Genomic DNA, 25,429 nt, shown 5'->3' with positions numbered 1-25,429 from the left:
AACTCTAGAGGTTGTTCCATAAACACAATCTCTTTAAGCTGGCCATGAAGGAATTCATTCTTGATATCTAGTTGTCGTATTGTCCATTTGCATGTAATAGCTATAGATATAATCATTCATAAAGTGGTGTGTTTGATTACAGGACTATATGTTTCATCAAAATCTTATCCTTCAATTTGTGTGAAGCCATTTGATACGAGATGAGCTTTGAATCTATCAATGGAACCATCTTCCTTATACTTGATTTTGTATACCCATTTTGACCCGACAATATTGGCGTATGTAGGACGTGGAACTAGTTCCCCAGTTTTGTTATCAAGTTGAGCTATGAGTTCTTCCTTTATGGCTTGAAGCCATTCAGGACTTTAAAGGGCTCATAAGGATTTTGGTTCTACCATAGATGATAGCAATGCCATTTGGGAAGCTAGTTGAGGATTGTCTTTTAATTTCTATCTCGTGAACATCTTATATGTATTTGTATATGGTGGGACGTTTTCTGCAGCAGGGATGTGCAAGTCAACCACAAGTTTTTCATGTATACCTGCAAAAGCAAACATTGTGAAATGATTTGGTTCAACAGCAAGGTTATATGTTGTGCTGTTCGTATAGTTAAAAGATTGGTAGCTAAAACTGTTGTTAGTGGATCAAGTTGACTTTGTGCCATTGTAGGATTTATTTAAGACGTATTAGAGGTTGATGTTGATGCTGATTCATAGGTTAGAGTTGTTGAATCAGTTATTGCTATGTGGTGTTGATGTGGTGCTATTTCATAAGCTATTTGAGAAATGTTATAGGTCAAAGTCGGTGCTAAATTACTTTTCGCATGTGTTGGAGCTATTGAATTAGGTACTATTGTGTCAGGTTACTTTTCTGCTACGTCAAAAGCTGGTTGAAAAGTATTAAAAGCTGGAGTTGGTGCAAGGTTATTGTTTGCACATGATGGAGATGTTTGACAGGTATGGTTGTCTTGGTTTGCTTGTGTTGTACGGTTTGATGTCTTTCTCTGGTTTGTCCCTCCGTTCATTGTGTGTGTCTTTGTTGTATATGGAGGTATTATAGGGGTCCATGGTGTGGTAGAAGGATCAGGAATAATATTTGAGTTGTTTTCTTATTTTGCCTCCTCGAAGTTGGTTTCTGGGAAATTAACAAGCTCAAGATGTTTTTGTGTGTTAGTGTTAGTAGATAAGTATGGAAAATATTGTTCATCAAAGAGAACATGCCTGGAGATGTAAACCTGATTGGTTGTGGATGAAAGCAATGAAACCCTTTATTCTGAACGTTGTATCCAATTTAGATGCAAGGAAGAGTCTTCTTTGAAAATTTGTTTGTTGCATAATTTTGAAGATAAGGATAGCATGCGCAACCAAAAACTCATAAACTTTGATAATATGGTTGTCTTTTATACAAACGAGAATATGGAGTTTCATTTTTCAAAATTGACGAAGGTAATCAATTGATGAGAAAGGTTGCTGTTAAGAAAGCTTCAATCCATAATTTCAAAGGTACGTTAGCATGAAACATCATGGTTAATCCCATTTCTATCACATGCCTATGTTTCTTTTTAGCAACCCCATTCTGTTATGAGGTTCCTGGATGATGAATGATTCCATGATTACTTAGATATTCCTTGAAAGCTAATGATTTAAACTCACCTCCTCAATCACTTTGTAGAATTTTGATTCTTTGATCAAATTGGTTCTCTACCATTTTTTGAAATTTAAGAAAACATTCAAAGTATTTAGATTCTTTATGTAAAGGAAATAACCAAGTATACTTGGAATGATCATCAATAAAGACAACATAAATTGATTTTTTGTGTAGAAATCACTGGAGTTGGTCCTCAAATATCATAATGGATCTTTTCCAAATGTAACATTGAAATCTTATTAGATAAAGAAAAAACGAGTTTGCAACCTTTTCATAATCAACAATTAGCACAAATACTAAATTTATTTGTCCAATTGGAAACATTAATAACATTATTGGAATGTAAATCTTTCAAAGTTATTAAACTAGGATGTCCCATCCATTGGTGCTACAAATCTACTAGTGCTTTGGTTGCACTTATGGCATGATGTTTTCTTTTCTTCCAAAACATATAGTTTTCCCTTCTTATGCACTATTGCTATGATTCTTTGGCTATTATCCTTTATCACAAAACCAATAGATGAGAAATCAATGTTACAATCATTTTATGTGGTTAATTAACTAACAGACAAGAGGTTCCTTTTCAATTTTGGTATTACTAAAACATTTTGAAGATTTAAGCATCCATTTTTAGTCTTACTTTTGGCATTGCCAGTACGAGATATTGCAAGACTTTTATCGTTACTAACATGTATATTATCACCACCTTTATAAAGGTAAGAGTTGATAATTTTGAGTCTTCTACAATATTGAGTGCACCTAGAGCTTTTGGGAATGGTCGAACTTATGCCAACAATCTATAGCATTATGGTTAAATTTATCATAAATTTGACAAACAATCTTACCTTTGGTGTTTTGTCAAGAATTGCCTTCAGTATGAGGCTTGAGTTCTTGTTTCTTGTTCTCATTAACTTCATTAAAGTTTTCTGCTGGGGTAGAGCCTCTTATTTTTTAATTGAAACGGCCACCACCACAACTACAATGACCTCTTCCACGACCACATTGTCTAAAATAAGCTTGATTATTGTCATGTATTTCATCTTCAATTTCCAGCATATGACTGTGACTTTGTAGTGCTAAAATGAACTGGTTAAATGACGAGTAAGGCAGTTTTGGAACCATGACAACTCTAAACTCCTTACTATTAGGACCAACTCCTCGAGCAAGAGAACATCTTATTTATGCATGAAATTGGAGCATTTATAGCAGTAAGATTGTCACATACTTGTTTGAATTTCCTTAAATATTCATCAATTGACGGATTTCCTTTCTTTAGTAAAGCAAGTCAAGCAAGTTTGTCCTAGAGAACATGTTCCTATTCTTTCATTGAAGGCAAAAGTTGATCTTTTATAGTTCATTAGTCATAATACTAAGCAACTAGGTTGTTAAGATCCCATCATTGTTAATCCATGCGGTGTGGTTTGGATTTATAACAAGAACTTCTTTTTCATCATGTAAAAATTCACATGATGGTTCACCATTGGTGGTATGATGGTGGATTCCAAGACTTCTCACTGGTGGAAGGATCTGTGAATCCCAAAGGAGGAAGTTTGAAGAGTTTAGTTTAATTGATACCAAATTGGTACACCGGTAAAAGAATTGGATGGTCAAGATGGGTTCTATTTGTGAAATGAGAGATTTGGTGCTAGTATTTGGCTAGGAGGAGAATTTAGTTTAAGAATTCATTGTGGTGATGATCTGTGCAGAATGGAGCTCTGAGACCATGAAGTATTGTATTTTTTTGTTGTGTGTCCATTCTTTACATAATGATTTGAATATGTAGGAGTACGTCTTGGAATTTAAAAGGAAGCTAAGAATGAAAAGGGAAGCTAATAAACATCTAAATTAACACCTTGTCTATCCAAGGGATTCTTGTCATATAGGAATTCCCCTGACTCAAGAAGTGATTGTTCCTTATTTGGTACGTAAGCAAAATTTGATTCTTCATGACAACAATGTTCTTCATGACAGCAGTGGATAATTCATGCTAGCAATGAGTGACATGTTTGACATTTTTTCTTCTTCATCATAAAAGACAACCTTGCTAACCCCTTTACTAAAACATTGTCTGTCAAAAGTTTTGATGGTCATCTAGAAGTTCTAAGATTGAGAGGCATGTTTCATATGCTTTAAGGCAAGTGGAAGATTGTTCGGAATAACGCCTTACAAGCATATTTATTTAAATATACATTGTTTATTAAAAAATAAAGATATAATTATTTTTAGGGATATTGGTAGCTATGTACCCCGAACTTTATTGAGGTTGACACATTGCATCTTAAACCTACTTTTCCTAGCATTATGCACCCCAAACTTCCTTTTCGCTTGCACCATTGGTTCTTCTATTAAAAATTCTTAACGAAATGGTCACGTGCTATGTACGTGCTCATCAAGTGAGGGTAGATCATGTAATTTTACTGTTCTCAGTTTAGAAATTAAGGCTTAAAAAGTGAAATTTTAGCCCTGATTTATGAAATGGATAAGGGGGCATGAAATTATGAAAAATAGCGAAGCCAATGTGAGAAAAGGATAGTAGGGCTCGAGAAAGTTGACAAAGTAGCTCAAGTTACAGAAGAAAGCATCTGATGGAGACATTGCAACTCAAGTTGCCGCACATGAATGAATTTTCACTAAAGAACATTAACAAACAAAGAAATTGATGGAGCTAATTTTTTACGATTATGGAATGTCAGCTGTGGAAATAACTTCATGGACTAAGATTAACCCAGGAAGGAGATTTATGGGTGTCCAAAATATGAGGTATATAATCATTCATGTTAACGCATTTATGAAAATATTTCAAAAATATGTAAACATTTTTTTTTAAATATATGTAGAAGAAAACAAAGAGAAAAAACATAGATCATCTTTTCATATTTTCATCTTTTAAAAATATTGCATCTTTGATATTGTTGAGTTAAATGTCAATTTGAGATCATTATCTAGCAAGAAATTTGGTTTCTTAATTCCATTACTAGAAACTATTTGTTGAATTTTTTGGCTTATGTTTGCAGAAAAATGTGAGAAAAGGATGTGGATTCTTTATATGATAGGTCGACCAATATGTCAGCATTCAACAAGGGTGACACCTGAACAAATAAGAGATGTTACAAGGTTGGAGGAAAATAAGGCCAGAGTGAAGAAATATTTTGTGTTGGATTTGTTGTATGTGTATTGTTGGTTATGTATATAATGATGACAAATGGAAAATGTAAATAAGGGATAGTGGATTAGTGGTAATGATATATGTACCAAAGTTTATCAGGACAATAGCATAACATATGCTTGTACCAACTTTGTATGTAGCATTTATATATATATATATATATATATAATTAGCAGCTTTTATGAATGTTTTTATGTATTTATTTCAACCTTGTGAATATGTTTACCAGCTTGTATTTACTAGCATCTTGTTTATATCAAATATATTTGAACCTTGTATTTAGTATCCTTATTGATATTTTTAGGGTTTGTCCACCTTGTAAAAACTTTAGTCTATTTGTCCACTGTATAAATTTAATCTGACCAAATAATTAAAAGCTATTATGGAAAAAGCAATTCAAGAAAATATCATAAAAATAAATTTAAAAGTACATTCCAAAATATATGTCCAAGTGTTTAAATACATGATAACCTTTTACAAATCCAAAATACATGTATACAATATCACTATGCCCAATTCATGGCACCACGCATACAAAGTATCCTAAATAGCACATAAACAACCAAACCATAACAAAGTATCCATAAAATTCACAAACTACCCTAAATAGCCACATACTAGCTTCATTTTACAAGACAGACAAAAACCAAGTTATATTAACAACACAAACAAACAGCCATTGATTGTCCTAGGTGGTCTTTTAACCTGTATGTACAAAGTAGAGCTAATTAAGTTGTGCCTCTTGTTTGGTAAGATGGGGTTGGTCTGCTCCTTGTGCTCTTTATGGTTCTCATTGCCTCAAATGGGGCTGTTAAGCTACTTGATGTCTGAAATCGAATATATAAATTGATAAGATAATGCCATTGTCGATATTGAAATTAAAGGAATTGAATATAATTACCTGGAACTTGGATGTGGTTCTGGATACCCTATACAACCTCATATTATGCCCTTGCTGCTCACATTTTCTGCATGTCATTACGACCTCTTTTCTCCTAAATTTTTTCATAGTATAAGATTGATGTTCGTCTGGCTCATTCTTCTTACCTTGGTTGGCCTACCTAGTTATTTTCTAAACATTGATGGATGCAAAAAAGTATTCCAATATTAGGCCACAAATCTAGACCACTTATTGGATTTACAATGAAACTGTATATTTTGAGATATGCATATTTTTTGTACTAATGGTATACAAATGATTCAGGTTCCATATTTCTACTCAAAATGGCAAAAATTGCATTGGAACAAGGTATACCCATTAAATCTCAATACCTAGAGGAGCATGTGTTTACCCTTAAATCAACAACATATTGACTATTAGAGCCAACTATAACATGAAACTTCATCTTATCAGGCCATACTAATATACACAGCCTACTAATAACCTTTAAAGACTATAGTTTCTTGGAAATCCTTGGTCCAATCTGTCCATTCCACTTAGCAACTGCCTCTCATTTGAATGACATTCTTCTCATGATTTTACACCTAATCTCCTCCAACAAAGTTAGAATAGGCTTGTCCCTTGCCTCCACTATTGATCCATTGAATGTCTCACATAGGTTGTTCAAAAGGATATCACTTTTTGGCCAAGTGCTAAAATGTGACCTAGACTAATATCTAGGAGGTTTTTCATTCAGCCACTTAAATGCATCAGTTGTTTAGCTTTTCCATCTCAGTTTTAAACTGTGCCACTGTTCGTACCTTGGCAACATACCACAACCTTTGTTTTAAAGCTAAACCTTTGAATGTGAGGCTAAAATTTTTGTACAAGTGCCTAACATAGTATTTTTGTTCAGATTCAGGTAGTAACTCCTCCAATGTATTAACCAAGCCCTTCTACTTATCAAAAATGAATGTCATCCATGAGTTTTCCTTATCTCAAGAATCCAAAATTCAAGAAACCAGTTCCAGATATCCTTGTTCTCTAATTCTACCAATGCAAATGCAAGTAGAAATATTGCATTATCACCATCAATGTCAACAATTGTCAGTAATTGACTTTGATGGTGACCTTTTATATGGCAATCATCAAGGCCAACTACTGGCTTACATCCTTCTTTATAGCCTTGTTTGTAGGTTTCTAGGCATATATAAATCCTCTTAAACTTGCTTACATTACCTTCAAACTCACTTTTTAACACCACAGTACTGTTTAGGTTAGTTTTTATCAACTTCTCACAGTGGTCCCATAGTCTGTGATATTGCTCTTCGATAGTCTCTTATATAATAGCTAGGGCTTTTCTTATTGCCTATAATACTGCCATTCACTCACCTCCATATTACACTCTTCCTTGATAGCTGTTAAGGATTTAACTTCCAATTGGGGTAAGCTCTGAAGTCATTTATAAACTTGTTAGCCAGCAAAGTAGATGTGACATTTGAATTCATAAACTTAACACATATGTCTATATGTACATTATTCAAAGTTTTAATATGAAAGGTTCTTTCATCTCTCAATTTTGAAGCATTTACGAACCACTCAGATCTACTCACATATGTAGTTGGCACATACAACTTTAACTTTCTCACTACAACCCTTCTTAAGCTTTATTTTTCTCTGTTCAATAATTGCATACTCCCTCACTGCTTTTCTAAAGTCATCTGCACAACTAAACAACATGCCAACCTCAGACTTAGGATCTCTCATATCTATCTGAGCATTAAAATAAAGAAAATGCCTATTAATGTCGTCTTCATCACTAGATCACCCATTCATCAATACATCATCATCATACTCATGATCATACTCAACGTGGACTTCATTAATGGAAGTAGCGGGATTTTAAGAGGGTTAAAAACTTGCGAACTCAATATTACTGTCCACATTATTCCTAAACATAACCTCATCATTTGACAACTCATAATCAGATTGTGGAAAATCAGAACCATCATTTTCCTCTTCATGATCATTATCATTGATATTACAATGACTACTGCCCTCGTGCTCATTGCCACCAACATTGTCTTGAGCATCCTCTTCACCTCCTTTAACATGATCACTCTCTTCATCTCCACTAATATGCATTCAAAATTAGGCCAATCATTTTGTGATTGGCACTCATTTTCGGCAACATTGCCCTGATCACTCTCTTCACCTCCACTGACATGCACGTTAAAATCAGGAATATCATTTTCTAGTTGGGGAGGGATATCTAAACCTAGTTCTTGGAATCGTGTGGATCAGTTTGGGGTTCAAGTTGTTGTGTGGCTAGTTCATCCTCTCAATTGTAAGGTTCATTGGTCAAAAACCGAAATGTACTTGCTAAATGAAATATGTTTCTATAACTCTACTATCAGGCACAATATTGCACATGTCTACCACTTCCTGATCTCCTAGTATACTTACCAAACCATCATTTAGGCTCTTCTTAGAAATCTGATAGAAGTAAGAACATTGACCTTTGTTTCCAAATAGCTTTGCAAACTTATCAAAGATAAAGTAACACATGGTGTCAACATGGCAGTAGTTAATAAAACTAACACACCCTCCTAAGTACATTGTCTTACCCATTATATCAAACAAGTCACTACCATGGTGAGTTTTTAGGGTAAAGTACCCAGACCCAGCAGCTGCAATCATATTTTCAAACATAAACAAACAATAAATAAAAAGACATGCAGTGACATAGATGCTAAACAAGCAAACATAGTTGTAAATAACTAGATTCTTATTTCTCTACTAGTCACATTTTATTTGGCATATTGCCATTTCATTTGAAACTTAAAGTCTTTTAATAATTAATTCAGGCGTACTATACAAATACCAACCATAATGCAGGTAACACCATTTTTTTTTTTAATTCAATTTACATATATACAAACACAAACTTCCCAAAATAACCCAAACCTAGGACTACATCCCAATCAGGGAAACTAGATTTGGGACCATACCTTACCCAACAAACCTTACAATAAATCAATTTAATATATAATGTGTGTGTGCTGTGGGAAACAAGGTTTTTAAAAAAAGATGGGATATGAGCCCCAAAACCAACACCAACCTCCTGTCATTTTCACTTTTCAAACCCTATATGAAAGTTTCAAAGCATAAAATCTACAACCCAAAGAAAGATGCAAAAAATTTTGGAACCACTTACGATATTTGGGGATCTTATTCTCCACTTTATCCATCTTTCACCTCCACTTCTCAAATAAGCTTAGCTCCTTCAATTTTTGTTTGTGTAAAACTCTTCTCCAATTTTTGTTCATGCTGCTTAAATTTCCTTCACCAAACTCTAAGTCTAATCAAATCTTACTAAATCAGATAAATCGATGAATCCCTAATATGAATCTCAATTCTTTTTCCCACTAAAAAAATCCCTATCTGAGGACACTAGTTTTTTTATCCCTAATCATGCACGTGAGAGGCACATGATGAGGCCGTTAAGCATTTTTAATAGAAAAACCAACAATGCAAGCAAAAAAGAAGTTTGGGGTGCATAATGCTAGGAAAAAAAATTTAGGGTGCAATGTGTCAATCTCAATAAAGTTCAGGGTGTATAGCTGCTAATATACTTTATTTTTATATTGCTTGCATGTATTATTAGTAATATTATATAAATATCACGAAAATTCCAAAATTATTAATGTGATCCTAAACTTAATATATAATAGTTACATATGTAAGGATTAAGTTTAAGGATATAATCTAAAATAATGCATAATTAATAATTAAATTCTTGTGATCTTTAATAAATCAAAATTTCAAGTACGGCCCATTACCATTAGAGTGCAATTTCAGATTTCTATTGGAGTAAAACTGGAATTAATAAATTAGATATATTAATTAAAGAGTTACTTAATTATTAAATTTATTGGAGCTTAATTTATAAAGTACATAGGCCCCTTTGTCATCTTCACATTGTATTGAACATAAAAAATGTTGTGAATTTAACTTAATTAATTGATTATGAATTAATTATTGATTAAATAATATGATTATTTAATCAATATGTTTGTGTTTAATTTATTTAGATTTCTTTAGATTAATTAATATGATTAATTTTAATTAATAAATATTATCTTATCTGATATAGTTTTTGATTAATTTAAAATGTATTAACTAAGTTTATTTTATCATATACGGTGTTTTTTTTTTTTTTTTATATCGTATCTAATATCATCTATGAATTAACTAAAGAAGTTTTAATTAATTAAGATAAAATATAAGAGTTTCAATTCTAATAGAAAGCTGTTTTATAGTTTCTCTATTTATGGCATAAAAAAATAAAGAAAGAAAAAAGATAGTTGATATTTTCAATCTTGTCATGTGTTAAGAACAATGGCAAGAAAATAAAATATTTTATCTGTTCATTGTAGGAAATTTGACAAGGAAAGTTTCTGACATAAATAAAATACCTTAATTAACTTCTAATAGCTTGAAAGATAATTTTCTCTTACTATTATTGTTATTAATACCATATACATTTATAATTGATCCTCACAATAAAATAATTTTTAAAAAAATTTTGATATTCATCTCATCATTGGTATGTTATTTTTGATCTACAGATCCAACAAGTGATACTGATTAGCATTGTTGCTTATTAGCTGGTCTCATCATTATCATCAACGTGGCTTGCGGTTGTCATGTACAGGCAGGTTTAATAGTAGAATGAGGTGTTAAATTTCTGTTGAAAGGTGGCATGTAAGTAGGCCTGAAGTTGCCACATGCACATACAACGTGTTCATGCATGCATGATGGACAAGTAATGAGCCTGTGGCAATAAAACGAATATTATTTATTGGCAACTAATAAAGAGGCAATGTTGATTTGAGAAATATATATATATATATATATGTATATATATATATTAAAGAGAAATAATCAAATACTGAACTATGAAGATGACAATGATGATGATCATTAGTAGTAGAAAGCCTGGCAGTTTGGTGATGGTGATGATGGTGTTAGCAATAGCTATAGGGCCAGTTAGCTGTGGTATTAGGGAAGTGAATGTGAATGAGAGTGAGAATGGATATTCTGTTGCAAAACCCACTTGCAATCAAATGTGCAATCCATCGGAGGGTTGTGATGGTGGATGTCGGTGTGTGCATGTATTACCAGGTACAAAAACGGATCCTGGAACTCGTTGCATCAACGTCTAGATCATCCATCATAGGTCTACTACTTCTACTCTCCCATTATATATTATTAATGTATCTTTAATATATGCTATAAGTTAGAGTGTGGTTCACTGTATTTGTTTATGATCAAGTTCTATATTATTATGTCTGTCTTCTGTAATAATAAATATAATTGACTGTTGAATTCTCATTTTGGAACAAATTTTTTTGTATTTTCATTATAAGTTCGAGTATTGCTCATGTATGAATGTTTTCCTAACATATTTGACGTCAGAGTGATTATTAACTAATTTTGCATATCCGTAGTTATCTAACCACTATAAGACCAAACACATCGCTTGAGAATGCAAATTATGTTTAGGAATGGCAATTTGTCCTGTACGACCCGATCCCAGTGGTGCACCGTCCCTAATAGGGCAGTTTTTCTCCAAAAATCAGGATTACGGGGAAGGCTTAGGGTAAAGATGTAAAACCCAAATCAGGAACGGGCCGGGGACAGGGAATAAACATCCCGCCCCGAACCCGGCCCGGTATATATATTTATTTTTTTTTAAAATTTTTTTCCAGTTTCATTTATGTAAAACATCATTTTCTTATTTTCTTACAAGCTCAAACACTAAGCCCTCAACTTTGGCCGCCGACATCGATGTATTTTATTGTATTTTAGTCATTTTATTTACATTTTATTCATAAAAAAATTTATAAAAATTTTTCAAAAAAAAAAGATTATATGAATGATCAAAAAAAAAAAAAAAAAAAAGCAGGGAAAACCACCCTACCCCTCCCTGATTGGAGAATCATCGTCTCCGCCCTGCCTATAAAGAAATGGGAAAACCGCGGGGACGGGATAAAAAAATCTCCATGGAAATGAGGATGAGATTTTAAAAATAAACCCCATCCCGGCCCATTGACATTCTTAATTATGTTGTTATCAGTATATAATTAAATAATATAACGTATGTAGTAGCTATTTTTCCCCTTAATATTTTAATTTGGTAAATACTTGGTATATTTGTTTTGAATTATTATTTAGAATCTGTACTAGATATAAATGTTTTTATTTTTTGTTTTTTGAAAAATTACATTTGCATTACTTTTGAGGACTTAACTAATTTTATTAAAAAAATTGATAATTCTCTTTGGTAAACAATGCTTTTTTTCTCTCATTATTTTTATTTAGAAAAAAAAAAATCGCCATTGTCCCTGTCCCTAAGCTGTGTAAGGTGGCACAATGCAAAAATAAAAAATAAAATTAAAAAAATCTTCTTAATTTAAATTTTTCTATTCACCAAAAAAAAAAAAGAATTTTTTTTGTAAATAAACTTGATTTTTGTCATGGTGTGTACTAGATTGGATATTGCTTATTCGGTTGGTTTTCTAAGCCAGTTTATAGCGAATCCAGATAAAGCTTATTGCGAGGCCGCCAAATGGGTCCTTCGTTATTTGAGAGGCACAAATGGTTATTCAATATATAGCAAAAGTTCGGAACTCATGCATGCTTTTTTTGATGGCCGGTGATATCGACAAAAGGAGGTACACAATGGATTATTTATTTTGGTTTTGGAATGGTCTAATTAGTTTAGTTGGATGTGAAAACTTCAATCGTCTCATGAATGTGCTAGGGCGTTGTCGAATACTGAGGCTTCTTTTGTTGGGCTTGTATGACCCATTAGTCAAGATAAGAGGTCTACTTGATAAAATTTGGGCATCTACAAATAAGTTTGGGCCAATGCCTGCCCAATTTAACAAAGGAGATATGGTTAAAGTACATTTGCAATGCATACGATTAATCCTTGCCAAATTAAAATTATTTTCATCAACTTTAGTTGCGTAAAGAAAAGACCGGCTGTGTGAAGGTATTTTCTAAGGTAATTGGAGTTCACTAGGTACTATTTCTTCACTTGACGGGCTGAGGAGGAATATAATTGATTGTTCTCGAGCTTTATCATCTTGGAATAAGCTCATGTTTGGTACGATCGCTTCTACCATTAAACACTTCGACTTCAATTGTCTGATATTCAAAAACTGCCTCCACCAACTGAGAATTTGGTGCCTTTTGAAGCCATTGAAGGTGAGATTGATGCTTCTTTGGAGAAAGATAAAACTATATAATTCCAACAGTCCCGTAAAAGTTGGCTAAAAAATGGTGATAAAAATATTCGTTATTTCCATCACACAAGGCCAGGAAGACTATTAGTGGGACAATCAATTCTAATGGGAATTGGATTACTTCACATGTAGCGTTTCCTGATATTTGTCATAATATTTTTAATCTGTTTGTTCTTCCTCGGGTGTTTTAGATATGGCAATCTTGGAGGATATTTTGACAATTATTCCTTTGTGTGTAACAAAAATCATGAACAATTCTGCGATCAAACCTTTTATTGGAGAAAAAATCCATCACAGTTTATTTCAAATGATCCCTTTCAGAGCTCCGGAAGAAGATGGAATGCCTGCTCTTTATTCTAGTAATTTTTGCATGTGGTTGGGGAGGATGTTACTTAGATGTGCTTGCAGGTTCTAAATATAGAAATAGATTTCAGCAATTCAATCCATATTTGATTGCATTCCCAAAGCTAAAATCCGATTTTTTTTTTTCCTGATTTTTGCTTTATAATAGAGTTGAATGGTTTTTCTTATGGGTAGTAAAGGAGAAGATGGGTTTCATGGTTCTTAGATTGACCCTACAACGAATTGTGTAACTTCTATTTCGTATTCTCTATTAATAAGTGGAAGGACTTTTTATTCATCCTCAAATGGGTTTAGAACAATGTGATCCTCTTTCTCCATAGTTTTTTCTCCTTTGTGCCAAAGGATTATTTGGTCTTATTAAAAAATATCTTTTAAATGGTCCTATTAATGGGATTAGAGTTGCTACCATCGCTCCTTTGGTTTCTCATCTTTTTTTTTTTTTTTTCCTCCACTGATAACAGCCTTCTTTTACTAGACACTCCAAGATATATTAGTTTTTATAGCATATCCAAAATGCTATAAAAGATAAATAATTGTATTTTTTGAAATATCACAGCTTATGCTATAGAACTTTTGAAATGTCATTATAAATGCTATAAATAACCCTTTAATAGAATTTATCTTAAGTTATTATGTTTTCAAAATAATTATAAATGTCATATTATAGTATTTGATATATTATGTTAAATTCATTTTATAGCATTTGGAAATGCTATTTAAAGTATATTTCATAGCATTTTTAAGAAGCTATGTTAAGTATATATCATAACATTTATAAATGATATGATCAATACATTGATCAGAAATTGTAAATGCAATATTGTTATATTTATGACATTTAAAAATGCTATATTAAGTAAATTTCACAGCGTTTACAAATGTTATGATCAATACATTGATAGCAATTGTAAATGCAATATTAGTATATTTATGACATTGATCAATACAATGATACAATTTAAAATGGTATATCAAATAAATTTCATAGCATTTGAAAATGCTATGTTAAGCTGATTTTATAGCATTTCTAAATGTTATGATTAATATATTGATAATAATTGTAAACACAATGTTAAATACATTTTACAGTATTTGAAAATGCTATGTTAAGTAAACTTTATAGCATCTCTAAATGCCATGATCAACACATTGATAGGAATTATAAATGCAATGTTAAGTACTTGGTATATGATTTGAAAATGCTATACCAAGTAGATTTTATAGCATTTATAACTGTAAAAATCAATACATTGATAACATTTAAAAATGCCATGCCAAATAAATTTCATAGCATTTAAAAAATTGAATACAATGACACTATAAAATGCCACAAAAGATATTTAATGACATTTAATAATCTAGTATCAAGTATAAAAAGTGTCATAAATAATTTATAACTAAAAGTTAAAATGACACTTTCAAATGTAACTGGAGAAACTATTAATAATATTTTAAAATTTCATTAAAACAAATAAAATGTCACTAAATGAAATTTATTATTTATTATAATGACATTTGAAAATGACGCAATAAATAAATAATTACATTTATAAATGTCACTAGATATTATTAATTCAGTATTATATAATAAATTAAAAATGACATAAAATATTATTCATAACAATAAAAAGTTTTACTAATATTATTTAGATTAATATTAACATAGATATTTTAAAATGTTAATAAATACTATAAGTGGCATTAAAAAAAATTTGATATTTGTCATTTTAATTACATTAATTATTGTCATTATTTAAATGTCAAATAAAAATATCAATTTTCATAATATTTCATTTCATTTTTAAATTTTCAAATTTAGCATTCTATTTTTAATCATTATATCATTTTCAACCCAAGATTCCAATTATCTTTAAAAAATATAAATATATATATATATTAAACTTGTAAAAATATATTCAATAAAGAATATAAGAATAAGAACATTGATCTATAAAAATTATAGTCAATAAGTATTCACCAATAGTAGTATAAATAAAAAGTACTGAAAATCAAATTAAAATTAACTATTCCAAATTTTTTTTATAAAACATTGCATCGTTACGAGATCATGTTGATGAACATCATCAAATAAAATATTCCATGTCTTCAGTAGTCTGCAAAAAAAACATGTAACAAATATTTTTCAGTTAAGTTATTAAACCTTAATAATATAATATCAATAAGTTGTAAAAAATAACATACTACAGATGGCCAAGACCATTCAACAGATGGCCAAGACCATTCAATAGATGGTCCAATGGCTTCCCCAATTGTTTTAAATTAATCATATTTTCTAATCAAGTGTACGTTCAGCTTTAGAGCAACTTGATCTATTACTCCTACAAAACCATATCCTAATTTTCACCACCTATTTTAGTTGATGGATCTTTATTAGCTAGAACCCCAATGGCAACAGTTTCTGTTTCATTAAATAGATTTTTCAACAATACTTTGTCACCAACCTATTGCTTAAATTGAAAACTTATTGCTTAAATTTAAATAATATTGATTATTACCTCAGCAGAAAGATGATTTAATGGTGATAGTTGTGACATATGAAGTATGCTAGTAGTGTAAGCCTATATGAAAATAAATAATTTAGTATGCAAAACATTTACTTTTTTTTTAATCAAACATAAAAACTTCTGCATAAATAAAATAAAAGTAAATTAATATGCTTGTAAGGATTTATTAGTAGAATCATTTGGAACATTTGCATTGCCACCTCTACAGATCGCTCCAAGATTTTGAAGTTTAAATTTTAAATTAATTACATGATTTTGTAATGCCTCAATGGTAGTTTGGTATGAGTTTAAGCTAGATGGATCTTTCCATACACCAGTTGGGCAAACACCAAACCCATACATTCTAACTCAACCATTTTTATCTTTCCCCATAACTTGTGCAAATGCATCATTATGAGTAGCCTTTTGCAATGCATCTTGACAATTTTTATCTTTTAATTGCAGCTACATGTAATAAAATAAATGAAAATTTGAGATATCTATAAATCAACTTAGAGAGTTCCATAATTGCAAATTTTAGAACAAACTATATTAAAGCATATTTTGTTAACATACCAAAATTTCTCTTATTCCATCATTGTTAAAAGATCCATCCTTCATTGTATAACAAGTCTGAAATAGATTGACACGTGAGGGAGAGTTTCTTGTCTCCTTCTTCTAGAAATTTACAAATGGGTATACAAAAAATTAAAGAGTTATATAAATTATAAACCATATTTGTACATAATACATACCTTATATGCTTCAACTCGTGCAAAGTTTTTTGTTCATACGGTGTGATTATAATTTTTTTTCTTTTTTTTTTTTAACCACGACTCAATTTGTTCCTAGCACTTGTTGCCTTTAAACAAAAAAATAATTAGTTACATATTATTATCAATCTTATTATAACATATTATTATTTACTAATTTGTAGCTAACGTAAGGAACATACATATATATATATATATACACCTTAGAGCTTTTCTTGGCCCATTCTTTAATTAAATGCCATAATTAAATGTTGTAAAATCTTACATTTGTTGTAGTGAGAGCTTCAATGGAGGAGGTTAATTACGTTATGGAAATTCTTTGAACTTATAAGCAAGTTCGAGGGCAAAAAGTTAATCTAAATAAATCTTTAGTTACTTTCAGTCCCGAAACTTCTAATTATCTTAAGATTTCTACATCTAGCTATTTGGTGCTTTCCTTTTATTCTCAATATGATGCTAATTTAGGGCTGCCAATTCTTTTTAGGAACGAATAAAAGGGTGCATTTTCAAATTATTAGAGATAGCAATGAAAAGATTGCAAGGATGGAAGGAAAAACTTTTTTCCATAGTTGGGAAAGAAGTCTTATTAAAGGCAGTTACAAGATATCCCTACCTATTTTGTGAATTGTTTCCAAAATCTATTTGAGCTTCTTAAAGAGACTTCAGGTTTAATAGGCACTTTTGTTGGAGTATAATAAGCATAAGAAGGAGATTCATTGGCTTTCTTGGGATTTATTATGTGAGAATAATAGTATAGGTGGATTTAATTTTCGTTCTCTACAAGAATCAAACCAATCTTTGTTGGCTAAGAAAGGGTGACGTTTTGTGATGGATCAGGGTTCATTGGTAAATAGAGTCCTCAAGGCTTGCTACTTTCCATTTTTTGATTTTTTTCTATGCCCTAAAACAATCTAAATGTTCACCTTTATGATGAGCACTTTTATTGTCAGGACCCATCTAGGTTCTTTCCTTGAACTTTAGATAAACTCTGATCCTAGGAGAAACCTTATTGGAACATTTCATGGAAAATCTGACAGCATCTCTTCTAAGTGTAAAGCATGCATAAAAAATTAGTTGTATGAAAACATACTTTTATACAATACCACATTATCTCTTCCTCCTTACTATAGAAAATTCCACAATTGGTAGCACTTCGATAAAAATATGAGAACAGATATATTAGAAATATTTAATAATAAGAGATACCGTTAATTATTCACGTCTGCCCACACCACGCAGTTAGTGCCGTATTACATTTCAATATTATTTTACAAACGTACCAATGCATAATGTGAATGTAATAAAACAATAAGAATAATAGTCATATTAATAACAATAATAGTCTAACCTATTTAAAGGCTTTCACACTTGCCCAAAGACTAATATACTCGCCCAAGAGCTATTGTATAATAATAATAATAATAATAATGATAATAATAATAAATATTAATGATAATAACAATAAAAATAATCATAAGAGATAATAATAAATACAATAATAATTAACAATAGTGATAATAATAATTATAAGAAAAATAACAACAATTAATAATAATAATAACAATTACGACAATAATTAATGACAATACCAATAATAACAATAATGATAAAAATAATAACAATAACAATAACAATGATAATAATAAGAAGAATAATAACATTAATAAAAATAATAATAATAATAATAATAATCACAATAATAATATTAATAATAATAACAATAATACTAAATCATTAACGACAAATAAAGATAATTTCGTAACTATTAATGATCTTCATAATAATAATAAAAATAAGAATAACAACAACAAATAAGGGTAATAATAGGAAATCGAAATCATGAATAGATAAAATAATATAAAATCAAATCAAATAGAATTTTAAAATTATAAATATACTATAAAATATGCACACTTATAGCGGAGACATACTTGATACCATATAGCATGCTAATATGCGATCGCTTAATATTAGCTGTCGCTGGTACCCTGCTATCAATACAGTCCGGGTGATTGTTTATAATGGTTGTCCTACCCCTTGGACTACTAGTCAACAGAGTCACGAGGCTAAGCTACTCATAGACCACATCGGATCGTTGGCTTCGTATGGTATGGTAGATACAAACATAACATAGTATATCTATATATATATATACTTGTATATATACGGAAAAAATATTTGATGCACTATACCATGTGCCAGTGGTGCAAGACATAGCCCGGCATCCCGAGTACTGCCGGATAGCGAGGTTAAGAGAAAACCTACAAACGGTCACCTTGGTGTCCTAACGGCATCGATACTATCAACAGTCATCCTGGCCATAGAAGAGGGTGGATGATGCTTACTGTATAATACTTGTCAACCTTCATGTTCATGGCACCCATAGGAAGACCCTATATACCTGCACGCTAACAACAAATACAATCCAGAACACCAGTATCGTGTGATGCATCAAAAACCATAACAACTTGAAGCACCACATTATATACCAGTGGTACCAGGCAATACCCAACATCTCGAGTACCGCTTTGAAGAGAAGATTAAAGAGAGAACTTACGACGGTCGCCTTGGCATCCCAATGGCACCGATAATGTAAACAGTCATCTTAGCCATGGAAGGGGGTGGCTAATGCTCACCATGCATTATACTTGTCTACCCTCAAGTCCTTGACATCCCACAAGACAACCATACAAACTTACACGCTACTCAACAATACAGTACAGAATACTAATACTATATGGTGTATCTAAAACCAATAAAATCATAATCGAATGAATATCGTTGGGTTCAATACATCCCTTTTTAAACCCAAAAGATTTCACATTTCTTTTAAACAATTATCATAAATCCATCAATTTAAATATTTCAATATTTACCACCATAAAACTAAATCCATAAATAAACAAGTAATTAAATGCATAAATATATTTTTGACCACAATAATTTTACCAAAAATTTAATTAAAGCCACATAAAATTTCATATATAATTAAATACATAAGAATACATTTTATAATGCATCATAACCTTTACAATAAAATTAACAATACTTTAACAACAATTTAAAACTATAGTTTCCTTAATTTCGAAAATATAAATTCTATACCATACATATTTAATTCAACATAAATTTGGCATCATAAATTTAAATAAGAATTTTGTTTAAATATTAAACACATGCATTTTTCATAAATTCCAATTACACAATATTTATATTTATATATATCAACATAGCACATATCAATAGTGTACACTGACACTTATACACACACACATATATACTAAATGTATATATTTACAACGTTCACATATATATGTGCACATAAACATGTATATATATACAATCTAGCTCAATTTTCAAATTTTTATATTTAATATAGTAATTTATTCAAAAATGACATTTTTTTAAATACACCACCGTAATTCGTAAACAAGGTATCAATGTAAAGCTAAGAGGACGAGTAACATGAAACTAATCTTCATTGACCTCAGATATGCCGGAATTGGCCGAAAAATGGTTGGAAAGTTTTGGTCAAAATTTTCCCCCATATATCTCACAAACGGCGTGGAATTTGGATGAATGGAGGTCATTTTTGAAGTCAGGGGATTGAAAACTAGGGGGAGAGACCTAGCTCACAGCCATAGACAGTCGAAAAAATGAAAGAACACAAAATCATTGGCCATTGATTTTGGATCACCGGTTCCAATGCATATGCCGACCAAATGGCTGAGAATTTGGCCGCCAGCACTGCCCGACTATGGGCTCTCATGCCGACCAGTGTGTGACCCTCCTACTGACTGGAACACGGTGGGTCATCCCCCACCCACAGAGAGAGAAAAAGAAAGAGAATGAGAGTGAGAAAGAAGAGAGAGAGAGAAGGAAGAGAAAGAAACTTTTGGGATAGGGGGAGAAAGTCTCCCATGAGGAAGGGGCGAAGGGAAAAAAGAAAAGTAAAAAGAAAAAGAAAAAGAAAAAGAAAGAGAAAAAGAGAGAGCAAAAGAGAGAGAGAAAGAGAGAATAAAATATAAAAAATACATATTTTTTATTTTTTATTATTAATTTATGGTGACCCATGGCACTTTTCCATCATGACACATGGCACCTTCCAAGTGGTGACACGTGGCACAAATTGAAGACTCCCTCAATTATTTTACTACCCAATAAAAATCAATTTTTGAAAATAAGAACATAACTTTATAGACCAATGACTTTTCAACTGCATATCCTAATTAAGTGTGCTGCCCATCTGCTACCAATACGAAACAGTAATAACAATAATGGCAAATGAGGGCAATATTAAGAAATCAAATCATGGATAGATAGGGTAACATAAGATAAAACAATATTTTAAAATTCATAATATATGACGAAATATGCACACTCGTTTCAAAGGTGCATACGATATAATCTAACATGCTATTGATCCATGATATCAGCAATCGCCAGTAGTCTGGGGGTGGTTTCCCATATTGGTCATCCAATCCCCTTGCTTCGTAGGAATTATAGTTACGAGGCTAAGCTATTCATGAATTGTATAGGATTGTTGCCCCCGTACAGTGTCGTACATACAAACATAATACAACACAACATAAATATTTATATGTATATATATGAAAAGATACTTGATGCACCATACTATATACCAATGGTGCCAGATAGTACTCGGTGTCCTAAGTACCACCTAAAGAGGAGATTAAAGAGAGAAACCTACAATCAGTCACCTTGCGTCTCGCGGTGCCAATTGTTTATAATATGTCATGGCTAAACAGTCATCCTTCAACTATGAGGGTGGCCAATGCTCACTGCGCACCATATTGGCCATACCTCAAACCTATAGCTCTCATAGAATGGCCATATATATATGCACACTAATCCATAATGACAAACATCTTGCGATCAAGGAGGAGATGATTGGTACTCACTATGTATTATACCTGCGTACCCTCACAAGGATGACCATCAATATATAACCTACATGTTAATCCATAACAACCAACTGCGATCACGGATGGGGGTGGCTATTGTTCACTGTGCGAATGTACTTGTTAGCCCTCAGGTCCATGACACCCTCAAGATAGCCATAACAAACAACCATCTACAAGATGGTCAACATACTTGCGTTTTATTATACAATATAGAACATCAGTACTGTGTGGTGCATCTAAAAACTATAAAGTTTTATAAATCCATCAATTTAAATATTTCAAATTTTACTACCATAAAACCTAATCAATGAATAAATAGCTAATTAAATGCATAAATATATTTTTAATCACAATAATTTGATATAAATATTTTCTCGAACATGCAAAATTAATTTATACAAAAAATGTCATTAAAACCACATGAAATTTCACATATAATTAAATACATTTTATTATGCATCATAACCTCAACAATGAAATTAACAATCATTTAACAACAGTTAAATAAATGTATACACATATTCATATATCCACAGACATATATATCAACCTAAAACATATCAATAGTGCATACCCACACTTATACACACACATATTTATATATATATGTATGTATATGAAACATGTATATTTACAAACATTCACATACCTATGTGTACATAAACATATAATTATCTACAATGTAACTCAATTTTTCAATTTTTGAAATTTAATAAAATAATTTACTCAAAAATGACATCTTTTTAAACACTTTATCATAATTCATAAACAAGGTACTGATGGAAAGCTAAGAGGATGGGGAACATGTTACTATCCTCCATTGGCCTCAATTTTGTCGGTGGTGGCCGAAAAACGATCGAAAAATTTAGACCAAATTTCACCTCCATTTATCTCACAATCCGTTTAGAATTTGGATGAATGGAGGCCATTTTAAGATCATGGGACACAAAATAAGGGGGACGAACCGCTCACACAGCTGAAAGCTACCAGAAAACTGACTAACCGGAGGAATGCCGATGGTCGATGTTGGGTGCCGACCTCGGTGCATCCGCCGACCAAACGATTGGGCTCCCCCAGCGATAGGTCACCATGCCAGCCGACGTGTGTGACCGTTCGACGTCCAAGGTGCGCTCCTTTGGCCTCCACCCGAAAAGAGAGAAAGGGAAAAGAGAGAGAGAGAGAGAGAGAAGGACAAGTGAGAGAAGGAAAGGGGAAAAGGTGGTACGTGAGGGAGAGGGAAGAGGGAAAAAAGAAAAGGAAAATGAAAAGAAAAAGAAGAGAGAGAGAGAGAGATAGCGAAAATAAAATATAAAAAATATATATTTATTAATATTTTTATTATTAATTTATAGTGACATGTGGTACTTTTCCATTGCGACACATGGTTCTATTCCATCATGACACATGGCAACTTCCAAGTAGAGACACATGGTGCAAATTAAAGATTCCTTCAATTACTTTATTACCCAGTAAAAATAAGTATTGGGAAGCATGAACACAACTTTACAGACCCATAATGTTTTAACCACCGGTCCAAATTAAGCACGCTGCAAGTCTATGGACTCGTGATAAGCATATCCATATAACAAATGGGTCAACACCAAAATGTACGTAAATAAAAATTCAACTCCGCACTCGTTGATCAATCTGGATCATATATTGTTTTGACCATAACTTACTAGTCTACGAGCTCATGTCGACGAGTACTTTATCATAATACCTCAGTCAACACGAAATTTTGCCCACATAAAAAGTTCATTGTGGGATCCACTTGGTCAATCCCAGTCAACTTTGGTCAAAGTCTGGGTGCTACAAAAAGCTCTCTTTATCACTATTTTATTACATTTTCATTATTTACACACACACACACACACACACACACATAGATCTATATATGGCCAGTTTTAAGTAATATTCAAATTACATTATTAAACTAAGGTAGATGATCTTTGAATTACATTGATGACTACCATTAAAAATTCAAAAAGTAATCAACTATGGTTTAAGTGACATACTAAAATCCTATTTAGGGAATACAATTTTAGATTTAGCCCTTTATATGATCCAATGGCTATGAAAGAAAGATTCTATGTTAGTTTTCGTATTAAAATCTTATTTAGTTATAGCTATATATACATATATACAACAAAGCTCAAATTAGGTTCTTGATATTAAGAATAATGTTAGGACTTTCCTTTTTAGCCTTTAAATCTTATGAAAGATTGATATTTAAAATTATATTTATTAATCACTCGATCCTAATAGGTACACTTTTCTTGAATAAGATTTTAATATGTCGCTAAATCTGTATTTTTTTCATTCTTTAATTATAAATCCTAGTCTTGATGTGATTCAAAAGCTAAAAAAGAAAGATAAGATATTCAAAATATCAGATCATCTTGATCTGAATCTGATTATATATATATATATATATATTTGTTCAATTCTTGCATGTAAGTATATATATATATATACACGTACTTTTACATTAAAGTATATATATACACACGTACTTTTACACTAAAATAGTATATTTATTTGCATATGATTTTGTCTGTTGCATAAATTATTGTAGCATTTTGGCATATTTTAAATCGTATTTGTATTTTACTGATATATAGATATAAATTCCATTTATATCTCAAAATGTGTAAATTTTTTTTGTTTTATAAAAATATTATATATATATAATATTTAGTTTTATGATTTTTGTGTGGTTCCCCAAATGCTTTTGTCATCCATCAAATTATTGTAGCGCGCACACACACACACCCACACACACACACACACACACGTACACACACACACACACAGAGTATAAGGACTGGAGAAGTCCCATTTAGCACTCATCCCCAACTCAAACTTGGATAAAGGCACTAGGCCTATCTCGATGCCATTTTCATGCATTATTTCTTCAATTTTTATCCTTCTTATAGGAAAATATATAGAGCAAACCATTCCTAGCAATCTACTCCTCTTTTAACTATCATCATTACCAATTTTTTTATTTTTATTTCATAGATAAAAAAGGTTATTGGTTAAAAAAGCTACTTAAAAGAGGGTTTAGCTCCACTATTTAAAGGGAAAGCCTCTTTTTCATATAGGACTGTTCTCTTCCCGAACATTTTGAGCCTTTTCATATCTTCATAGTTAAATCCATCAATGGCTCAGATCATCCAGATAAATTAGCAAATAATCATTTTCATACCCTAGAAACCTATGCTTTCTTTTATAGCCATAATGTATCAAATTATCACCTTTTAATCACTCTAGGAAAGGCCATTCATAACCATATTGTAAAGTTTGCTCCTTGTATTTTTCTAAATTCATTTTCTCCTTTTTTGCTTGAGTATGAATATGATTGACATATTTTACTGTCACATGAGCATTTATAGATTATACAAAGGAGTGATGTATATGTTTCTTTTGCAATATTTTATGCTCTACTAACTTTTTTTAGTGAGTTGGATGGATTATTTATTCTTTTGTGGTATTCTTTCTAACTTTATGTCTAGGTGTTTTTTCAAAATAATCTAAGCTGGAGGACATCGGGCTTGGCCCCAACAAATAAAGAATCCAAGTTAGATATATATGATGGCACTTTGATTAACAATAAGCATATTAAAATGAGATTTTGTGTAATATTTTATATTTTTATGTTCTTTTATTATCATTTAGTTTTATAACCATGATATGCTAGTCTTATTAATGAAGTACTACCTAATGTGTAAGAAACAAATGTTGAGGTTCACACTAATTTGCATTAATTTATGATAACCATACAAACCTATTGAAAATGAGATTACACAATAATTATTAATGACATACACATATGCTTGTATATAATATATATAT

Source organism: Ziziphus jujuba, chromosome 1, assembly GCF_031755915.1.
Source record: "Ziziphus jujuba cultivar Dongzao chromosome 1, ASM3175591v1".
Lineage (NCBI taxonomy): Eukaryota > Viridiplantae > Streptophyta > Magnoliopsida > Rosales > Rhamnaceae > Ziziphus > Ziziphus jujuba.
This window is presented reverse-complemented; position numbering follows the sequence as displayed.